General features: G+C 45.8%; 1 pseudogene; it reads right to left on the bottom strand.

The window, feature by feature from the left end:
* Positions 1 to 7,236: 7,236 nt before the first annotated feature.
* Positions 7,237 to 23,012, bottom strand: LOC129836038 (golgin subfamily A member 6-like protein 22; annotated as a pseudogene).
* Positions 23,013 to 23,407: the final 395 nt, after the last annotated feature.

Raw genomic sequence — 23,407 nt, 5'->3', positions numbered from 1 at the left:
GTGTTACTTATGTAAAATGATAGCACTAAAAGTTTTAATGAGTAAACATTCCGTATCACACTCGTGATTCTTTCTCCCCTTTTTCAGGGGTGTAACATCACCACTATAGTTCACATGTTGTTCCAAGATGGCTTAGCAGTTCAGACGTCATTTTTGTCCTCGTACTGTCTTGTCCTGTATATATATATTTACACCTTCTTCGCATATCTTTTATATTTTTTTATTATCCAAGAACTCAACTACAAAAGCTTTCCTGCAACCCGCCTCACCAATTACAACAAAAAAAAGTATTATTTACCTCAAATCTGAAAATCCACAGTGGAAGCTAACCAGGGGCTAATCAGAAGTTAGCCAGAAAGCTAACCAGAAGTTAGCCGAAAGCTAGCCGAAAGCTAATCTGAAGCTGCCCAGAAGTTAGCCGGCTTGCTGGCTAGCGTTGGTGTTTCAGCTGCCCACGTTTTGTGGTCATCAGCTATTCCTTTAGCTCGATAATCTACCGGCACTTTTGTGCAACGCGACTCGGACCGGAGCATACCGGGCCTTTTTTTTCTCTCAGTTTCCCCGGATTTCAGCCGCAGGCTCTGGACATTTGCACCTTGATTTCGCAGCTAGCTAGCTGCAAACCGTGTGACTATTGGCTTACGTCGATCCCGGAGCAAACTTAAATTATTCCGGAGCTAGCCAGCTGAGGAGTTCCATCAGCCATTCCTGGGCTACAGTCACCTATCCGGACCCGTTTTTTTTTTTGCTGCAGATACGGAGCCCCACCGGGCCTTCACGATTGACTGCCGACGTTATCTGCCCGAGGGAGTTATCCAACTGGCACCTCCGTCGTGACGTTACCTGAACGCTCATCTGGGGCCCGCTAATCGTTAGCTGTCTTATCGGCTGCTATCTTAATAAGTATATCGGACATTTTTTTTTTTTTCTTGGGTCACTATATCTATTTTGCCAATTGGATTGATCCCCTCTACAAGACACGGATCCCCACTAATCTACCGACGGAAACGCACAAGGTGTCTAAAAATAGACCTCCATCCTATGCTATCTTGCTACCGATAGCCATCTACCCGGCCAGCTGTCTGGATCACCGTGACCCCAACCAACCTCTACTCACTGGACCCTTAGTGATCACTCGATTAAGCATGCCTCTCCTTAATGTAAATATGCCTTGTCCATTGCTGTTCTGGTTAGTGTTTATTGGCTTATTTCACTGTAGGGCCTCTAGCCCTGCTCACTATACCATATCCAACCATTCAGTTCCACCACCCACATATGCGATGACATCACCTGGTTTCAATGATGTTTCTAGAGACAATATCTCTCTCATCATCACTCAATACCTAGGTTTACCTCCACTGTATTCACATCCTACCATACCTTTGTCTGTACATTATTCCTTGAAGCTATTTTATCGCCCCCAGAAACGTCCTTTTACTCTCTGTTCTAGACGTTCTAGACGACCAATTCTCATAGCTTTTAGCCGTACCCTTATCCTACTCCTCCTCTGTTCCTCTGGTGATGTAGAGGTGAATCCAGGCCCTGCAGTACCTAGCTCCACTCCTATTCCCCAGGCGCTCTCTTTTGATGACTTCTGTAACCGTAATAGCCTTGGTTTCATGCATGTTAACATTAGAAGCCTCCTCCCTAAGTTTGTTTTGTTCACTGCTTTAGCTCACTCTGATGTTTTAGCCGTGTCTGAATCCTGGCTTAGAAAGACCACCAAAAATTCTGACATTTTCATCCCCAACTACAAGATTTTCAGACAAGATAGAACGGCCAAAGGGGGCGGTGTTGCAATCTACTGCAAAGATTGCCTGCAGAGTTCTGTTTTACTATCCAGGTCTGTTCCCAAACAATTTTAACTTCTACTTTTAAAAATCCACCTCTCTAAAAACAAGTCTCTCACCGTTGCCGCCTGCTATAGACCACCCTCTGCCCCCAGCTGTGCTCTGGACACCATATGTGAACTGATTGCCCCTCATCTATCTTCAGAGCTCGTGCTGCTAGGCGACCTAAATTTGAACATGCTTAACACCCGAGCCATCCTACAATCTAAGCTTGATGCCCTCAATCTCACACAAATTATCAATGAACCTCCCAGGTACCACCCCAATTCCGTAAACACGGGCACCCTCATAGATATCATCCTAACCAACTTGCCCTCCAAATACACCTCTGCTGTTTTCAACCAAGATCTCAGCGATCACTGCCTCATTGTCTGCATCCGTAATGGGTCAGCGGTCAAACGACCTCCACTCATCACTGTCAAACGCTCCCTGAAACACTTCAGCGTGCAGGCCTTTCTGATCGACCTGGCCGAGGTATCCTGGAAGGATATTGATCTCATCCCGTCAGTAGAGGATGCCTGGATATTTGTTTTAAATGCCTTCCTCAGCATCTTGAATAAGCATGCCCCATTCAAGAAATTTAGAACCAGGAACAGATATAGCCCTTGGTTCTCTCCTGACCTGACTGCCCTTAACCAACAGAAAAACATCCTATGGCGTTCTGCATTAGCATCGAACAGCCCCTGTGATATGCAACTTTTCAGGGAAGCTAGAAACCAATATACACAGGCAGTTAGAAAAGCCAAGGCTAGCTTTTTCAAGCAGAAATTTGCTTCCTGCAACACAAATTCAAAAAAGTTCTGGGACACTGTAAAGTCCATGGAGAATAAGAACACCTCCTCCCAGCTTCCAACTGCACTGAAGATAGGAAACACTGTCACCACCGACAAATCCACTATAATTGAGAATTTCAATAAGCATTTTTCTACGGCTGGCCATGCTTTCCACCTGGCTACCCCTACCCCGGTCAACAGCACTGCCCTCCCCTCTGCTACTCGCCCAAGCCTTCCCCATTTCTCTTTCTCCCAAATAGAGTCAGCTGATGTTCTGAAAGAGCTGCAAAATCTGGACCCTTACAAATCAGCCGGGCTAGATAATCTGGACCCTTTCTTTCTAAAACTATCTGCTGAAATTGTTGCCACCCCTATTTTCAACCTCTCTTTCGTGTCGTCTGAGATTCCCAAAGATTGGAAAGCAGCTGCGGTTATCCCCCTCTTCAAAGGGGGGGACACTCTTGACCCTAACAGCTACAGACCTATATCTATCCTACCCTGCCTTTCTAAGGTCTTCGAAAGCCAAGTCAACAAACAGATTACCGACCATTTCGAATCCCACCATACCTTCTCCACTATGCAGTCTGGTTTCAGAGCTGGTCATGGGTGCACCTCAGCCACGCTCAACGTCATAAACGATATCTTAACCGCCATCGATAGGAAACAATACTGTGCCGTATTCATTGACCTGGCCAAGGCTTTTGACTCTGTCAATCACCACATCCCCATCGGCAGACTCGACAGCCTTGGTTTCTCTAATGATTGCCTCGCCTGGTTCACCAACTACTTCTCTGATCGAGTTCAGTGTGTCAAATCGGAGGGTCTGTTGTCCGGGCCTCTGGCAGTCTCTATGGGGGTGCCACAGGGTTCAATTCTTGGACCGACTCTCTTCTCTGTATACATCAATGATATCGCTCTTGCTGCTGGTGATTCTCTGATCCATCTCTACGCAGACGACACTATTCTGTATACTTCTGGCCCTTCTTTTGACACTGTGTTAACAACCCTCCAGGCGAGCTTCAATGCCATACAAATCTCCTTCCGTGGCCTCCATTTGCTCTTAAATACAAGTAAAACTAAATGCATGCTCTTCAACCGATCGCTGCCTGCACCTGCCCGCCTGTCCAACATCACTACTCTGGACGGCTCTGACTTAGAATATGTGGACAACTACAAATACCAAGGTGTCTGGTTAGACTGTAAACTCTCCTTCCAGACTCACATGAAACATCTCCAATCCAAAGTTAAATCTAGAATTGGCTTCCTATTCCGCAACAAAGCATCCTTCACTCATGCTGCCAAACATACCCTTGTAAAACTGACCATCCTACCAATCCTCGACTTCGGTGATGTCATTTACAAAATAGCCTCCAAAACCCTACTCAATAAATTGGATGCAGTCTATCACAGTGCCATCCGTTTTGTCACCAAAGCCCCATATACTACCCACCACTGCGACCTGTACACTCTCGTTGGCTGGCCCTCGCTTCATACTCGTCGTCAAACCCACTGGCTCCAGGTCATCTACAAGACCCTGCTAGGTAAAGTCCCCCCTTATCTCAGCTCGCTGGTCACCATAGCAGCACCTACCTGTAGCACGCGCTCCAGCAGGTATATCTCTCTGGTCACCCCCAAAACCAATTCTTCCTTTGGCCGCCTCTCCTTCCAGTTCTCTGCTGCCAATGACTGGAACGAACTACAAAAATCTCTGAAACTGGAAACACTTATCTCCCTCACTAGCTTTAAGCACCAGCTGTCAGAGCAGCTCATAGATTACTGCACCTGTACATAGCCCATCTATAATTTAGCCCAAACAACTACCTCTTTACGTACTGTATTTATTTATTTATTTATTTTGCTCCTTTGCACCCCATTATTTCTATCTCTACTTTTTTCTATCTCTACTATCTCTACTTTTTATTTTATTTTATTTTTTAACTTGCTATATTGTATTTACTTCGCCACCATGGCCTTTTTATATTTTTATTTATTTATGTATATATTTTGTTTGCCTTCACCTCCCTTATCTCACCTCACTTGCTCATATTGTATATAGACTTATTTTTCACTGTATTATTGACTGTATGTTTGTTTTACTCCATGTGTAACTATGTGTTGTTGTATGTGTCGAACTGCTTTGCTTTATCTTGGCCAGGTCGCAATTGTAAATGAGAACGTGTTCTCAATTTGCCTACCTGGTTAAATAAAGGTGAAATAAATAAAAATTCTTAAACTGTCAGAATAATCAAGATTTATTTCAGTTATATTTCTTTCACGTTCCCAGTGGGTCAGAAGTTTATATACACTCAATTAGTATTTGGTAGCATTGCCTTGGAATTGTTTAACTTGGGTCAAACATTTCGGGTAGCCTTCCACAAGCTTCCCACAATAAGTTGGGTGAATTTTGGCCCATTCCTCCTGACAGAACTGTTGTAACTGAGTCAGGTTTGTAGGCCTACTTGCTCGCACATGCTTTCTCAGTTCTGCCCACAGATTTTCTATAGGATTGAAGTCAGGGCTTTGTGATGGCCAGTCCAATACCTTGACTTTGTCATTAAGCCATTTTGCAACAACTTTGGAAGTATGCTTGGGGTCATTGTCCATTTGGAAGACCCATTTGCGACCAAGTTTTAACATCCTGACTGATGTCTTGATGTTTCTTCAATATATCCACATACTTTTCCTTACTCATGCAGCCATCTAATTTGTGAAGTTCACAAGTCTCTCCTGCAGCAAAGCACCCCCACAACATGATGCTGCAACCCCCGTGCTGCACGGTTGGGATGGTGTTCATTGGCTTGCAAGCCTCCCCCTTTCTCCTCCAAACAGTTTAATTTTTATTTCATCAGAGCAGAAGACAATTCTTTAAAAAGTACAGTCTTTGACCCCATGTGCAATTGCAGTCTGGCTTTTTTATGGCGGTTTTGGAGCAGTGGCTTCTTCCTTGCTGAGCGGCCTTTCAGGTTATGTTGATATAGGACTCGTTTTACTGTGGATACAGATACTTTGTAAATGTTTCCTCCAGCATTTTCCCATGGTCCTTTGCTGCTGTTCTGTGATTGATTTGCACACCAACGTACACTTATCTCTAGGAGACAGAACACTTCTCCTTCTTGAGCAGTATTTTATGTTTATCCGAGGAAGGAGTACCAGAGGAAGGAGTGCCTCCTACTGGCCCTCCAACACCACTTCCAGCAGCATCTGGTCTCCCATCCAGGGACTGACCAGGACCAACCCTGCTGAGCTTCAGAAGCAAGCCAGCAGTGGTGTGCAGGGTGGTATGCTGCTGGCTGTAAGTAGGCCTTGGTATGAAGGCTGTGTGGTCCCATGGTGTTTGTACTTGCATACTATTGCTTGTACAGATGAACGTGGTACCTTCAGGCATTTGGAAATTGCTCCCAAGGATGAACCAGACTTGTGGAGGCCTACAATTTATTTTCTGAGGTCTTGGCTGATTTCTTTTGATTTTCCCATGATGTCAAGCCAAGAAGCAGAGTTTGAAGGTAGGCCTTGAAATATATCCACAGGTACACCTCCAATTGACTTAAAGTATGTCAATTAGCCTATCAGAAGCTTCTAAAGCCATGACATTATTTTCTGGAATTTTACAAGCTGTTTAAAGGCACAGTCAACTTAGTGTATGTAAACTTCTGAACCACTGGAATTGTGATACAGTGAATTATAAGTGAAATCATTGTAAACAATTGTTGGAAAAATTACTTGTGTCATGCACACAGTAGATGTCCTAACCGACTTGCCAAAACTATAGTTTGTTAACAAGAGATTTGTGGAGTGGTTGAAAAACAAGTTTAATTGACTCCAACCTAAGTGTATATAAACTTCCGACTTCAACTGTACATAGTTGTACAGAGGCCCATTATCAGCAACCATAACTCCTGCTTTCCAATGGCACGTTGTTAGCTAATCCAAATGTATCATTTTAAAAGGCAAATTGATCATTAGAAAACTCATTTGGAATTACGTTAGCACAGCTGAAAACTGTTCTGATTTAAAAAAGCAATAAAACTGGCCTTTAGACTAGTTGGGTATCTGGAGAATCAGCATTTGTGGGTTCGATTACAGGCTCAAAATGGCCAGAAACAAAGAACTTTATTCAGAAACTCATCAGCCTATTCTTGTTATAAGAAATTACGGCTATTCCGTGCGAGAAATTGCTAAGAAACTGAAGATCTCGTACAACGTTGTGTACTACTCCACAGAACAGTGCAAACTGGCAATAACCAGAATAGAAAGAGTGGGAGGCCCCGGTGCACAACTGAGCAAGAGTACATTAGAGTGTCTAGTTTTAGAAATAGATGCCTCAACTGGCAGCTTCATTAAATAGTACCTGCAAAACACCAGTCTCGACGTCAACAGTGAAGAGGTGACTCCGGGATGCTGGCATTCCAGGCAGAGTTGCAAAAAAAAAAGCCATATCTGAATGGCCAATAAAAAGATTAAGATGGTCAAAAGAACACAGACACTTGGCAAAAGAACACTGACACTGGACAGAGGAACTCTGCCTACAAGGTCAGAATATTCACACCAATGTTACCAAGTTTACACCAATCATACTACTACTGCACTGATCACAATCAAACAGAAAAGGCTGATGCTTGCGATTCATTTTTATTGTAAAGTTGCATGATATAAAGCAGGAAGAATTAACATCCAAAAGCCCATTTAGGGCCATGGCAAACTGCCTATCATAGACCCTCTCCCTCTTCCTCCATGGTGTCCTCCAGGAGCTCATGAAAGCAATGCTGTCAATCCACATGGAAGCAGAACATAGAGTGCTCCTGTAAAACAATTATATCCCGTCAGGAATGAATCAAACAGTCATTGAACGAATGGGATTCACAGTAATACATTTGTCTGAGAATTTTCAATCATGAACCCCAGTTCTGGAGCCCCTATCCTCTCATCACAAGCCCAAGCATTTACCTCATCTGCTCTTCTGTGTTTTCCTCTTCCTGCCTCCCTCCCTTTCATCCTTTCCTATTGATGCTTCAACAGATAAAGTGACCTAATATGCCACAATCTGTTTCAGGAAAAAAACATCCGAAAGCCCAATCACATGAGGTGAATAATCACATGAGATCAGGAATTGTAGTGTTTGAGTTGATAGACATTGCATAAATGTACGTCTATCAACACTAATACAGTTGTCTACAGAGAACAGGCGTTGATAGTAAACACTTACCTAATGTAGTCATCCAGCTGTGCTCCTCCTCCAACCCTCCCATCCTTTCCAATTGATGCTTCAACAGATCTGTTTCTTTGGCTGCTCTTTTCATCTATCTCCGACTTGAACAGGCTTGGAAACAGGACAAAAGGAAACCAAAGCAACTTTAAAAGAGAAGTAGAAGAGGCAGACTTCAGTTCTTTTTGACATGTCTGTTGGCTCTTTTTCCTGTGCTCTTGGTCTTCTCCTTTTCTGCTCATCCTTAGTTATTTAGATAGTTATTTTGGCCATATGTCCATGGGAATTCTAGTTCAATCTCCTCTCTTTTACTCTTATAAAATGTTTTCACCTCTTTTTTCTGGGTCTCTGTTTATCTTGCCTCCCCCCTTGTGTTTTCCATTACTTTCTTTTGATCCACTCAGCTCTTTACTGGTAATCTCATTGACCTTTTATCCCATGGTCCTTCCTGATTCTGTCCATCAGAACTTGAATTCTGTATCTTCTACTGACCTCCTGATAAACCACTCTGGTCTCCCTTCCTCCTCTCTCATGTTTCCTCCTCTTCACCCTCATGCCTGGCTTCCTTATAATATTTTCCTCCTTTTGCTTATTTTCTCATTTTTTTTGTTAGTATTTTCTTTTGTCATCTACTCAAAAGTTGTCAATGCCTCGTCCGCCTCTTTCTTCTGCTTCTTCCTTTTTCTCCTCTTCGCAGACTGTGCGTGAGCGGTCTCTGGACGCTGCTCCCTCTCTTCCCTCCGCACAGAGGCGTCAGATGTAGACGCTGTGACCTCGTATGCCACCACCTGTTTTGCTCTCTGTGTCTGCCCTTTTTTCTGACACAGCGCACACCTCTTTTCTCTTTCAATCTGTGCATTCCTCTCTTCTCTCTCATACAGTTTCTCCATCTCCATCTTGAACCTGGCCTCGTGATCTTTTATTCTTTGAAGCTCTGCTCTCTTCGTATCCTCGTCCCGTATCCTTGTCTGCCTTTTCTGTTCCTGCTTCTCTTGTTCCTGCTGTATCTTCAATCTCCTTTTCTGTTCCTCTTTCCTCCTCTTCTCTTCTTTCTCTCGTGCCTTTTGCTGCATCTCCAACACCTTCATTCTCTCCTTTTCCCTGTTCCTCTCCTCCTCCATCCTGTTTCTCAATCTTTTTCAACATCTCTGCCCTCTTTTTCTCCATCTTTTTCTCTTCCTCTGCCCTCTTTTTCTCTTCTTTTGCATGGGCCTTCTGTTGCATCTCCTGCTTCTTTCTTTCTTTTTTCTCTTTTTTTCTCTTACTCTTGTCTCTTTTTCTCATGTTCGATCTTTAGTTTCATCTCTGCCTTCTCCCTTTTCCTCTGCTCCTCTAACTTGTTTTTTTCCATATTTTCTGTCCTTTTCCTTTCCTCCTCATTCAATTTCTTCTGTCTCTTTTCCCACTTTTTGAGCTCTTCGTCCCTGGCTTTTTCCTTCCTCATTTCAATCTTCATCATCTCTTCATTTCTCTTAGCCTCGTCCTTGAAATATTTGATCCTGTCTGCGTAGCTCATGGCATTAAGTTCTTCTTTCCCTCGGCTTGCCATCATAGACAATGCATTGGCGGTTGCATATCTCCCTTCCATTTTACCACTATCAATCTCCTTCCTGTCCCTCTCACCATAAGGTTCCCTGTGTAGACATCTCTGCTGTTGTCCACTCATGCTCTCCTCACTTTCACTACTCCCCTCCTGACTTGTGACCTCACTCACACTCTGAGACACATCATCCTCAGACGAGCACGAGGGAGTCACAGCCTTCTCAGTGATGACGCGGAGCGCCTTGATGTAGTCAGCTTCTGTGTTCACCCTGTGAGCGAGCGGGCACAGCTCCTCGTAAATGGACTTCCATGTGAGTGACTCTTCACAAACGTCGTCAGGCAGGTATAGATCAGATGATTGACTCTTGAGCACATTCACAACCTCTGCCAGGTCCTGCTGGGTGTCCCCCTGAGTGTCCTCTCGGGCGGCCACTGGCGTGGCGTCTGGGCTGGCCGGGCGCTCGGGGGGTGGCAGGGGTATTGGATTGTTTTACTGCAGAGGAGCAGGAGGCCTCAGTGTCATCGTTCTTGTCATCGTTGTTTACCCTTTTCTTCAGAATCTCTTCTTTTCTCTTTTGGGCCATCCTCTCTTTCAGCTGTGCTTTATACATATTTGCAATTTCTGCACCTCTCCGTTGAACTTCCTCAGACAATTCCTCAGGTGATGCAATCTCTGGCCTGTTGACCTCATCCTTAACCTTTTCCTGGCCAGTCAATGAGGACCTGGGGTGGACGTGCGGATGGGTCTGTCTCATCCGGGCAGGAGGGCCGGAAGCCAGGGGGTGGGATGGGACAGCAAATCGGTGTGAAGCGTGTGGGTGTGACTTCTTGGACTGAGAAGGAGGCCATTTATCAGGTGAGGTGCAGCTCTGTGTGTCCAGAGGGGGAAAGATTGAGTGTTTCTTAGATGGGTCCTTCTGGGTGCTGGCAGCATGCTGGTCAGGCTCCGATTGGCTGTTGGCGAGGTATCTATGGAGGTTGTACCAGGGGAAAGCTGGCAGTGTCGGGGAGACGGGACAAAGAATGGAGGAGGTGGAGCGCTGCTTGATCACCCCTTTATCCACCCCAATGTGTATGATGACAGACACATTTTTATTACTTAAAAGCTTGATGGTGATTGTTATTACCATCTTAAAACAATTACATGTGTATGGGTAATAAATATCATAGAGAAAACATGTTTTATGACTGTATATTAGCCTATTAGGAAAATGAACTTTTGGAATCATTCCAATTCAGAAATTCTTCCATTCTTTTTCAAATTTTGTCTAAGAATGCAGACCTTGCTAAGAATACTACCATTGCAAAATGCAGACCTTCTTAAGGATACTATCAATCAATCAATCAATCAATTTTATTTTATATAACCCTTCGTACATCAGATAATATCTCGAAGTGCTGTACAGAAACCCAGCCTAAAACCCCAAACAGCTAGAATGCAGGTGTAGAAGCACGGTGGCTAGGAAAAACTCCCTAGAAAGGCCAAAACCTAGGAAGAAACCTAGAGAGGAACCAGGCTATGAGGGGTGGCCAGTCCTCTTCTGGCTGTGCCGGGTGGAGATTATAACAGAACTATGCCAAGATGTTCAAAAATGTTCATAAGTGACAAGCATGGTCAAATAATAATCATGAATAATTTTCAGTTGGCTTTTCATAGCTGATCATTAAGAGTTGAAAAACAACAGGTCTGGGACAGGTGGCGGTTCCATAACCGCAGGCAGAACAGATGAAACTGGAATAGCAGCAAGGCCAGGCGGACTGGGGACAGCAAGGAGTCACCACGGGCGGCAGTCCCGACGCATGGTCCTAGGGCCCAGGTCCTCCGAGAGAAAGAAAGAGAGAAGGAGAAAATTAGAGAGAGCCAAGATTTTCAAAATGTTCATAAATGACAAGCATGGTCAAATAATAATCAGGAATAAATCTCAGTTGGCTTTTCATAGCCGATCATTAAGAGTTGAAAACAGCAGGTCTGGGACAGGTAGGGGTTCCATAACCGCAGGCAGAAGAGTTGAAACTGGAATAGCAGCAAGGCCAGGCGGACTGGGGGCAGCAAGGAGTCACCACGGCCGGTAGTCCCGACGTATGGTCCTAGGGCTCAGGTCCTCCGAGAGAAAGAGAGAACGAGAGAATTAGAGAGAGCATACTTAAATTCACACAGGACACTGGATAAGACAGGAGAAGTACTCCAGGTATAACCAACTGACCCTAGCCCCCCGACACATAAACTACTGCAGCATAAATACTGGCGGCTGAGACAGGAGCGGTCAGGAGACACTGTGGCCCTATCCGAAGAAACCCCCGGACAGGGCCAAACAGGAAGGATATAACCCCACCCACTCTGCCAAAGCACAGCCCCCACACCACTAGAGGGATATCCTCAACCACCAACTTACAATCCTGAGACAAGGCCGAGTATAGCCCACAAAGGTCTCCACCACAGCACAACCAAGGGGGGGCGCCAACCCAGACAGGAAGTTCACGTCAGTAACTCAACCCACTCAAGTGACGCACCCCTCCTAGGGACGGCATGAAAGAGCACCAGCAAGCCAGTGACTCAGCCCCAGTAACAGGGTTAGAGGCAGAGAATCCCAGTGGAGAGAGGGGAACCGGCCCTGGAGAGACAGCAAGGGCGGTTCGTTGCTCCAGAGCCTTTCCGTTCACCTTCACACTCCTGGGCCAGACTACACTCAATCATATGACCTACTGAAGAGATAAGTCTTCAGTAAAGACTTAAAGGTTGAGACCGAGTCTGCGTCTCTCACATGGGTAGGCAGACTGTTCCATAAAAATGGAGATCTATAGGAGAAAGCCCTGCCTCCAGCTGTTTGCTTAGAAATTTTAGGGACAATTAGGAGGCCTGCGTCTTGTGACCGTAGCGTACGTGTAGGTATGTACGGCAGGACCAACTCGGAAAGATAGGAAGGAGCAAGCCCATGTAACGCTTTATAGGTTAACAGTAAAACCTTGAAATCAGCCCTTGCCTTAACAGGAAGCCAGTGTAGGGAAGCTAGCACTGGAGTAATATGATCAAATTTCTTGGTTCTAGTCAGGATTCTAGCAGCCGTATTTAGCACTAACTGAAGTTTATTTAGTGCTTTATCCGGGTAGCCGGAAAGTAGAGCATTGCAGTAGTCTAACCTAGAAGTAACAAATGCATGGATTAATTTTTCTGCATCATTTTTGGACAGAAAATTTCTGATTTTTGCAATGTTACGTAGATGGAAAAAAGCTGTCCTTGAAACAGTCTTGATATGTTCGTCAAAAGAGAGATCAGGGTCAAGAGTAACGCCGAGGTCCTTCACAGTTTTATTTGAGACGACTTTACAACCATCAAGATGAATTGTCAGATGTAACAGAAGATCTCTTTGTTTCTTGGGACCTAGAACAAGCATCTCTGTTTTGTCCGAGTTTAAAAGTAGAAAGTTTTCAGCCATCCACTTCCTTATGTCTGAAACACAGGCTTCTAGCGAGGGCAATTTTGGGGCTTCACCATGTTTCATTGAAATGTACAGCTGTGTGTCATCCGCATAGCAGTGAAAGTTAACATTATGTTTTCGAATAACATCCCCAAGAGTTAAAATATATAGTGAAAACAATAGTGGTCCTAAAACGGAACCTTGAGGAACACCGAAATGTACAGTTGATTTGTCAGAGGACAGACCATTCACAGAGACAAACTGATATCTTTCCGACAGGTAAGATCTAAACCAGGCCAGAACTTGTCCGTGTAGACCAATTTGGGTTTCCAGTCTCTCCAAAAGAATGTGGTGATCGATGGTGTCAAAGGCAGCACTAAGGTCTAGTAGCACGAGGACAGATGCAGAGCCTCGGTCTGACGCCATTAAAAGGTCATTTACCACCTTCACAAGTGCAGTCTCAGTGCTATGATGGGGTCTAAAACCAGACTGAAGCATTTCGTATACATTGTTTGTCTTCAGAAAGGCAGTGAGTTGCTGCGCAACAGCTTTTTCTAAAATTTTTGAGAGGAATGGAAGATTCGATATAGGCCGATAGTTTTTTATATTTTCCGGGTCAAGGTTTGGCTTTTTCAAGAGAGGCTTTATCACTGCCACTTTTAGTGAGTTTGGTACACATCCGGTGGATAGAGAGCTGTTTATTATGTTCAACATCGGAGGGCCAATCACAGGAAGCAGCTCCTTCAGCAGTTTAGTAGTAATAGGATCCAGTATGCAGCTTGAAGGTTTAGAGGCCATGATTATTTTCATCATTGTGTCAAGAGATATAGTACTAAAACACTTAAGTGTCTCTCTCGATCCCAGGCCCTCGCAGAGCTGTGCAGATCCAGGACAGCTAAGCCCTGGAGGAATACGCAGATTCAAAGAGGAGTCCGTAATTTGCTTTCTAATGGTCATGATCTTTTCCTCAAAGAAGTTCATGAATTTATTACTGCTGAAGTGAAAGCCATCCTCTCTTGGGGAATGCTGCTTTTTAGTTAGCTTTGCAACAGTATCAAAAAGAAATTTTGGATTGTTCTTATTTTCCTCGATTAAGTTGGAAAAGTAGGATGATCGAGCAGCAGTGAGGGCTCTTCGGTACTGCACGGTACTGTCTTTCCAAGCTAGTCGGAAGACTTCCAGTTTTGTGTGGCGCCATTTCCGTTCCAATTTCCTGGAAGCTTGCTTCAAAGCTCGGGTATTTTCTGTATACCAGGGAGCTAGTTTCTTATGACAAATGTTTTTCGTTTTTAGGGGTGCAACTGCATCTAGGGTATTGCGCAAGGTTAAATTGAGTTCCTCAGTTAAGTGGTTAACTGATTTTTGTCCTCTGACGTCCTTGGGTAGGCAGAAGGAGTCTGGAAGGGCATCAAGGAATTTTTGTGTTGTCTGAGAATTTATAGCACGACTTTTGATGCTCCTTGGTTGGGGTCTGAGCAGATTATTTGTTGCGATTGCAAACGTAATAAAATGGTGGTCCGATAGTCCAGGATTATGTGGAAAAACATTAAGATCTACAACATTTATTCCATGGGACAAAACTAGGTCCAGAGTGCAGAATGCAGACAAAACTACTACCAGTGCAGAATGCACCCCTTCTTAATAATACTACCATTGCAGAATGCAGACCTTCTTAATAATACTACCAGTGCAGAATGCAGACCTTCTTAATAATACTACCATTGCAGAATGCAGACCTTCTTAATAATACTACCAGTGCAGAATGCAGACCTTCCTGAGAATACTACCAGTGCAGGATGCAGACCTTCTTAATAGTACTATCAGTGCAGAATGCAGACCTTCCTGAGAATACTACCAGTGCAGAAGGCCAACCTTCCTGAGAATACTACCAGTGCAGAATGCAGACCTTCCTCTGAATACTTCCAGTGTTCCGTTTTTTTCTTGCCTTCTTATTCAACTATTCTATTTATTTAGATCTCATTTCTGTGTATCAGGATTGGGAACATCTAAATCAACTACAGTATATCTACCTTTATGAAAGTCTGATTAAAGATAACTGCTCTTGTTACCTCCTCCAAGAGTTGGTGCAGCCTAAATATTTCTCCATACAGCGCCTTAATCTCCCTCATGTTTCCTCGCTCAGTTCTCCATGTCTCTCTAGCCAATCTCCAATGGGCGAGGTCAAGGTCATGGATATCCTCCCGCATGCCTAGTTCAACCTGGGTTCCCTTCTCATTTAGTCTCTTCTTTTTCCTCTTCTTCTGGGTTGAATCGGTGTTCTCCTTGCCCTGCCTACACACCTTTAGGGCAGTAGGGATATTGAGAATAGAACATGGTATATTTTATTTTACTCATTGGATTATTATGTGCCTTCCATTGTATTTCATTGATATACAATATCAATAAGGTATAATGTTGACACTAGATCAAGCTGTAGTTAGTACAAAGTTTACACTGATTGGCCATACATGATTAGTCTGGACCACTTTAGTGGGTCGTAGATTTAGCCTGCAGATGGGACTTACATTAAGGCTGGGGAGTTGTGAGGAGTTGTGAGGCTGGTGTGTTCTGGGCCTCTGGAGTTCAGTAGTTTCTGTGCAGAAATTGTCCTGTGCAGTCCGCTTTGCCCATGGCTAGAAATGAAAATGATGACAAACATGCAGTCAGTAATGAGGTTATCGTGATACAAGTTTGTTATTTTCAATCCTAGAAAAGCTCATAGGTCTATATGTCAAAGTGATGATTTTAAATCACTGGAGTTTTGACTATGAGGGTGGTGAGAGAAAAGAGATTCTAACCATTCTTATGATGATCCTTGGGAAGGAGAACTTTCCCATAGTTCCTTCAATTACAGTAATCCTGAAAAAGATACAACATGGCTTCAAAATATTATTATTTAAATCATCTAAATTAAATTGTTTCACAAAGTAGGCCTTTTCACACTAAATCACAAGTGGTCACAACTACTTACCACCAATCACTTCAAAAATAACCATCCAAAAAATAGAAATGATTTTGACCCTGAATTGAACTTGTAAGTGTTGCCGTAATATGAGAGTAACGCTATGTCAAACCATTTAGGCTGTCATCATATCAGAATACAATCATTTATGACATCACAATTGTGATGTAATGTGGTGCCATGGGAGACCACACCCACCCTGACAGACAGCAAACACCAGAGCCACATAGGCCTATAAACAAATGTATCCATTTCTATGTTTGAAATACAGTATATTTAGTACTAGTCAGCTCATAAACATAGTAAAAACCACACTGTAGCAATGTGTATCACTTCACAGCTACTGTACATGATGCATCATGAGTGGTTGTCCTCTGATGGGACCCTATTCCCTACATAGTGTACTACTTTTGACCATGGCTGATAATGTACTTTATAGGGTTGATTTGGGATGCACATAGGACTATGTAAAAAGTACCTTTGTTCGTCCTCACAATCAATTTTGCGTTGACATTAACTCATTTTTGCTAAGTGAAAATTATGGGACAACAACAAAGAAATGTATTCATAAGAAAAACTGTACATGTTGTAAATTCAATGTAGATTCCAGTAGTAAATGGTAGACATTGTACAACAAGGTAACTCTTCAGGATGTGGCAGAGTATGAAAACCTTTGCACTGTCTCTGATGCAGGTGTTTTTTCTCCCCTCATTATGACATCACTGTGACGTCATATGGGGGACACTTTGCCCGAGTTTGGCATCTCCGGGGATAATGTGCAGACCACTTTCACGCATATGCACTAGCGCAATCATTGCATTTCCTCCTGCATCAATGCATAATTGCAACAATACAGAATTTTTACAATTGTCACCCTATGGGACTCCCAATCACAGCCGAATGTGATACAGCCTGGAATCAAACCAGGGACTGTAGTGACGCCTCTTGCACTGAGATGCAGTGCTTTAGACCGCTGCGCCAATCGGAAGTGTAACGGGTGTCGTAATCCTCCTCCTCAAACGAGGAGAGGAGAGAAGGATCGAAAGACCAAAATGCAGCGGGTTGTGAATACATAATGAATTTTAATAAACAAGACGAAACTAAACACACGAAGAACACTTGATACTTTACAAAACGAAGTAAACAGACCTGGACACGAACTTACATACAACGTGAAGAACGCACGAACAGGAACAGACTTCAAATACCTAACGACAATGAAACAGTCCCGTATGGTGCGCACATACACTGACACGGAAGACAATCACCCACAAACAAACAGTGAGAACACCCTACCTTAATATGACTCTCAATTAGAGGAAAACGCAAAACACCTGCCTCTAATTAAGAGCCATACCAGGCAACCCAAAACCAACATAGAAACAGAAAACATAGACTGCCCACCCAAAACTCACGCCCTGACCATCACACACATACAAAACAACAGAAAACAGGTCAGGAACGTGACAGAACCCCCCCCTCAAGGTGCGAACGCCGGGCGCACCAGCACAAAGTCCAGGGGAGGGTCTGGGTGGGCATCTGACCACGGTGGTGGCTCAGGCTCCGGACGCTGTCCCCACACCACCATAGTCGCTCCCCGCTTCTGTATCCCCCTCCCAATGACCACCCTCCAACTAAAACCACCTAAATGAAGGGGCAGCACCGGGATAAGGGGCAGCACCGGGATAAGGGGCGGCAGGTCCTGGCTGAGGGACTCTGGCAGGTCCGCGCTGAGGGACTCTGGCAGGTCCGGGCTGAGGGACTCTGGCAGGTCCGGGCTGAGGGACTCTGGCAGGTCCGGGCTGAGGGACTCTGGCAGGTCCGGGCTGAGGGACTCTGGCAGGTCCGGGCTGAGGGACTCTGGCAGGTCCGGGCTGAGGGACTCTGGCAGGTCCGGACTGGGTGGCAGCTCCGGACTGAGTGGCAGCTCATGACTGTAGGGCAGCTCATGACTGTAGGGCAGCTCATGACTGTAGGGCAGCTCATGACTGTAGGGCAGCTCATGACTGTAAGGCAGCTCATGACTGTAAGGCAGCTCATGACTGTAGGGCAGTTCATGACTGTAGGGCAGCTCATGACTGTAAGGCAGCTCATGACTGTAAGGCAGCTCATGACTGTAGGGCAGCTCATGACTGAAGGGCAGCTCATGACTGAAGGGCAGCTCATGACTGGAGGGCAGCTCATGACTGAAGGGCAGCTCTGACAGCTCCTGACTGGCTGGCGTCTCTGGCAGCTCCTGACTGGCTGGCGTCTCTGGCAGCTCCTGACTGGCTGGCGGCTCTGGCAGCTCCTGACTGGCTGGCGGCTCTGGCAGCTCCTGACTGGCTGGCGGCTCTGGCAGCTCCTGACTGGCTGGCGGCTCTGGCAGCTCCTGACTGGCTGGCGGCTCTGGCAGCTCCTGACTGACGGACGGCTCTAATGGCTCGTGCAGACGGACGGCTCAGACGGCGCTGGGCAGACAGACGGCTCAGACGGCGCTGGGCAGACAGACGGCTCAGACGGCGCTGGGCAGACAGACGGCTCAGACGGCGCTGGGCAGACAGACGGCTCAGACGGCGCTGGGCAGACAGACGGCTCAGACGGCGCTGGGCAGACAGACGGCTCAGACGGCGCTGGGCAGACAGACGGCTCAGACGGCGCTGGGCAGACAGACGGCTCAGACGGCGCGGGGCAGACAGACGGCTCAGACGGCGCTGGGCAGACAGACGGCTCAGACGGCGCTGGGCAGACAGACGGCTCAGACGGCGCTGGGCAGACAGACGGCTCAGACGGCGCTGGGCAGACAGACGGCTCAGACGGCGCTGGGCAGACAGACGGCTCAGACGGCGCTGGGCAGACAGACGGCTCAGACGGCGCTGGGCAGACAGACGGCTCAGACGGCGCTGGGCAGACAGATGGCTCAGACGGAGCTGGGCAGACAGGCAGTGCAGAAGGCGTTGGGCAGACGGCCGACTCTGCCCTGCTGAGGCGCACAGTAGGCCTGGTGCGTGGTGCCGGAACTGGAGGTACCGGGATGACGGCACGCACTTCAAGGCTAGTGCGGGGAGCAGGGACAGGGCACACTGACTTCTCGAAGCGCACTATAGGCCTGGTGCGTGGTACCGGAACTGGAGGTACCGGGCTGAGGGCACGCACCTCCGGGCGAGTGCGGGGAGAAGGAACAGTGCGTACAGGGCTCTGGAGATGCACAGATGGCTTAGTGCGTGGTGCCGGAACTGGAGGCACTGGGCTGGAGACACGCACCATAGGGAGAGTGCGTGGAGGAGGAACAGGGCTCTTAAAACGCACTGGAAGCCTGGTGCGTGGTGTAGGCACTGGTGGTACTGGGCTGGGGCGAGGAGGTAGCGCCGGAAATACCGGACCGTGTAGGCGTACTGGCTCCCTTGAGCACTGAGCCTGCCCAACCTTACCTGGTTGCATGCTCCCCGTAGCCCGTCCAGTGCAGGGAGGTGGAATAACCCGCACTGGGCTGTGTTGGCGAACCGGGGACACCATGCATAAAGCTGGTGCCATGTAAGCCGGCCCAAGGAGACGTACTGGTGGCCAGATATGTAGGGCCGGCCTCATGACATTTGGCTCAATGCCCAATCTAGCCCTACCAGTGCGGGGAGGTGGAATAACCCGCACTGGGCTATGCACCCGTACAGGAGACACCGTGCGCTCTACTGCGTAACATGGTGTCTGCCCGTACTCCCGCTCTCCACGGTTAGCCTGGGAAGTGGGCACAGGTCTCCTACCTGCCCTCGGCCCACTACCTCTTAGCCCCCCCCCCAATAAATTTTTGGGTAGTACTTGCGGGCTTCCAGCCTTGCTTCCGTGCTGCCTCCTCATAACGTCGCCTCTCCGCTTTCGCTGCCTCCAGCTCCGCTTTGGGGCGGCGACACTCCACTGGCTCTGCCCAGGGTCCTTTACCGTCCAGGATCTCTTCCCATGTCCAATCCTCCTTTTCCCACTGCTGCTGTCGTTGCTGTCCGTTAACCCGCTGCTTGATCTGGGTTTGGTGGGTGATTCTGTAACGGGTGTCGTAATCCTCCTCCTCAAACGAGGAGAGGAGAGAAGGATCGAGAGACCAAAATGCAGCGGGTTGTGAATACATAATGAATTTTAATAAACAAGACGAAACTAAACACACGAAGAACACTTGATACTTTACAAAACAACAAAACGAAGTAAACAGACCTGGACACGAACTTACATACAACGTGAAGAACGCACGAACAGGAACAGACTACAAATACCTAACGACAATGAAACAGTCCCGTATGGTGCGCACATACACTGACACGGAAGACAATCACCCACAAACAAACAGTGAGAACACCCTACCTTAATATGACTCTCAATTAGAGGAAAACGCAAAACACCTGCCTCTAATTAAGAGCCATACCAGGCAACCCAAAACCAACATAGAAACAGAAAACATAGACTGCCCACCCAAAACTCACGCCCTGACAATCACACACATACAAAACAACAGAAAACAGGTCAGGAACGTGACAGGAAGGCCAATATGAACGCAACTTCAAAGAATTTACTGAGTTACAGTCCATATAAGGAGGTCAATTGAAATGAATTCATTAGTCCCTAATCTATGGATTTCACATGACTGTACAGGGGTGCAGCCATTGGGTGGGCCTTGGAGGGCTCACCCACTTGCAGCCAGGCCCAGCCAAGGTAGCCTAGCGGTTAAGAGCGTTGGGCAAGTAATAGAAAGGTTTCTGGTTAGAATCAGCCGACTAGGTGAAAAATCTGTCTGTGCCCTTTGAGCAAGGCACTTTACCTTAATTGCTCATGTAAGTCACTCTGGATGAGAACGTCTGCTAAATTACTAAAATATAAATACAATCCAATGGAGGCAATGACTATGTATCCAAATTAGTGACTCTGGCTGCGTTTAGACAGGCAGCCCAGTTCTGATCTTTTTTTCACTAATTGGTCTTTTGACCAATCAGATCAGTTCTGAAAAAGATCTGATGTGAAAAGATCAATTAGTAAACACAGCCTTGTTGGTGGTGAAAGGAGTCTCTGGAAAGACTCCAGGCTCTGGTCTGATGACAACATTTTCAGTGGCTTTCTGCTCTTCCCATGTAAGGATAACGTACCACAAAGCTGTTATGAATTTTCATTTTTCTTGAATCCGTGGAAAACTCTGCATGTGCGTTCCTGAATTGTATAATAAAGGCTTGTCAAGTCTCTTTCTATCATGCACAGAAACAGGCACTGACACACAATCATCCAAACTGAAAGCTACAGACTGGGATTTTGGAAACTATTCAATTGTCATTTCAATTCTTGATATTTACTCATTGATTCTAGAAGAATATAACGTATCAATGCCTCATGTGCTCAGCACAACTGTCGGTTTATCCTTACCCAACATATTCACTTGCTTGATTTTGGGCATCAGGAGACTGAAAGCAATATATACTGAAAGCATGAATGTTGACATGCAGAATGTTTTGGGACTATATCAAAAAGTAGACTAATGAAACAATAGTCAGTAAAATGCCCCTTTAAACAAGTGTTTCAAAGAGGGTGCATACAAACTGCATACAAACTGTTCATAAATTGCATTGAAAACATACAGCTAACACCACAAGCCCCAATGGCCTTATCTCAGAAGACAATCCAAATATCTGATGAATAGGTGGGAATGATGGAGTGCAACACAGCCTTCTCACCAGCAGGTTGACCAGGTCTATGTTGCTGTAGTGTTCCTCTGCGATGACCTGAGCCATGACGGCATGGATGGTTTTCTCTGTGGGGAAGAAGCGCCTCAGCGGGGTCGTGTCTCGGAACAGCTCCGTCCACACGTACTGGACCATCTGGTTCTTTACCTCCTTCACCTTCCTCACCCCCTGCTGCACCAACGCTCGGATGTACAGTGGGGCAAAAAAGTATTTAGTCAGCCACCAATTGTGCAAGTTCTCCCACTTAAAAAGATGAGAGAGGCCTGTAATTTTCATCATAGGTACACTTCAACTATGACAGACAAAATGAGAAAAGAAAATCCAGAAAATCACATTGTAGGATTTTTAATGAATTTATTTGCAAATTATGGTGGAAAATAAGTATTTGGTCAATAACAAAAGTTTATCTCAATTCTTTGTTATATACCCTTGGTTATATACCCTTGGCAATGACAGAGGTCAAACGTTTTCTGTAAGTCTTCACAAGGTTTTCACACACTGTTGCTGGTATTCGGGCCCATTCCTCCATGCAGATCTCCTCCAGAGCAGTGATGTTTTGGGGCTGTTGCTGGGCAACACGGACTTTCAACTCCCTCCAAAGATTTTCTATGGGGTTGAGATCTGGAGACTGGCTAGGCCACTCCAGGATCTTGAAATGCTTCTTACGAAGGCACTCCTTCGTTGCCCGGGCGGTGTGTTTGGGATCATTGTCATGCTGAAAGACCCAGCCACGTTTCATCTTCAATGCCCTTGCTGATGGAAGGAGGTTTTCCTCAAAATCTCACGATACATGGCCCCATTCATTCTTTCCTTTACACGGATCAGTCGTCCTGGTCCCTTTGCAGAAAAACAGCCCCAAAGCATGATGTTTCCACCCCCATGCTTCACAGTAGGTATGGTGTTCTTTGGATGCAACTCGGCACTCTTTGTCCTCCAAACACGACGAGTTGAGTTTTTACCAAAAAGTTCTATTTTGGTTTCATCTGACCATATGACATTCTCCCAATCTTCTTCTGGATCATCCAAATGCTCTCTAGCAAACTTCAGATGGGCCTGGACATGTACTGGCTTAAGCAGGGGGACACGTCTGGCACTGCAGGATTTGAGTCCCTGGCGGCGTAATGTGTTACTGATGGTAGGCTTTGTTACTTTGGTCCCAGCTCTCTGCAGGTCATTCGCTAGGTCCCCCCGTGTGGTTCTGGGATTTTTGCTCACCGTTCTTGTGATCATTTTGACCCCACGGGGTGAGATCTTGCGTGGAGCCCCAGATCGAGGGAGATTATCAGTGGTCTTGTATGTCTTCCATTTCCTAATAATTGCTCCCACAGTTGATTTCTTCAAACCAAGCTGCTTACCTATTGCAGATTCAGTCTTCCCAGCCTGGTGCAGGTCTACAATTTTGTTTCTGGTGTCCTTTGACAGCTCTTTGGTCTTGGCCATAGTGGAGTTTGGAGTGTGACTGTTTGAGGTTGTGGACAGGTGTCTTTTATACTGATAACAAGTTTAAACAGGTGCCATTAATACAGGTAACGAGTGGAGGACAGAGAAGCGTCTTAAAGAAGAAGTTACAGGTCTGTGAGAGCCAGAAATCTTGCTTGTTTGTAGTTGACCAAATACTTATTTTCCACCATAAATTGCAAATAAATTCATAAAAAATCCTACAATGTGATTTTCTGGATTTTTTTCTCATTTTGTCTGAAATAGTTGAAGTGTACCTATGATGAAAATTACAGGCCTCTCTCATCTTTTTAAGTGGGAGAACTTGCACAATTGGTGGCTGACTAAATACTTTTTTGCCCCACTGTAACCTTTGACCCTGTCGTCCATCTGATCTGCACCCTGAGGGAACGAGGAGAGAGTGGCTTTTGTTAAGTAGGGAGAAAATACCCCTAACCACTGTTACAGGGTCAGATACTTGTATTCCACAGGGAATTTTAAGAGATCAAGGTTTTATTACATCTGTCTACCGAA

This window comes from Salvelinus fontinalis, chromosome 37, assembly GCF_029448725.1.
Source record: "Salvelinus fontinalis isolate EN_2023a chromosome 37, ASM2944872v1, whole genome shotgun sequence".
Classification (NCBI taxonomy): Eukaryota; Metazoa; Chordata; class Actinopteri; order Salmoniformes; family Salmonidae; genus Salvelinus; species Salvelinus fontinalis.
Note: the sequence above shows the minus strand (reverse complement) of the source record. Positions and strands in the feature narration are given on the sequence as shown.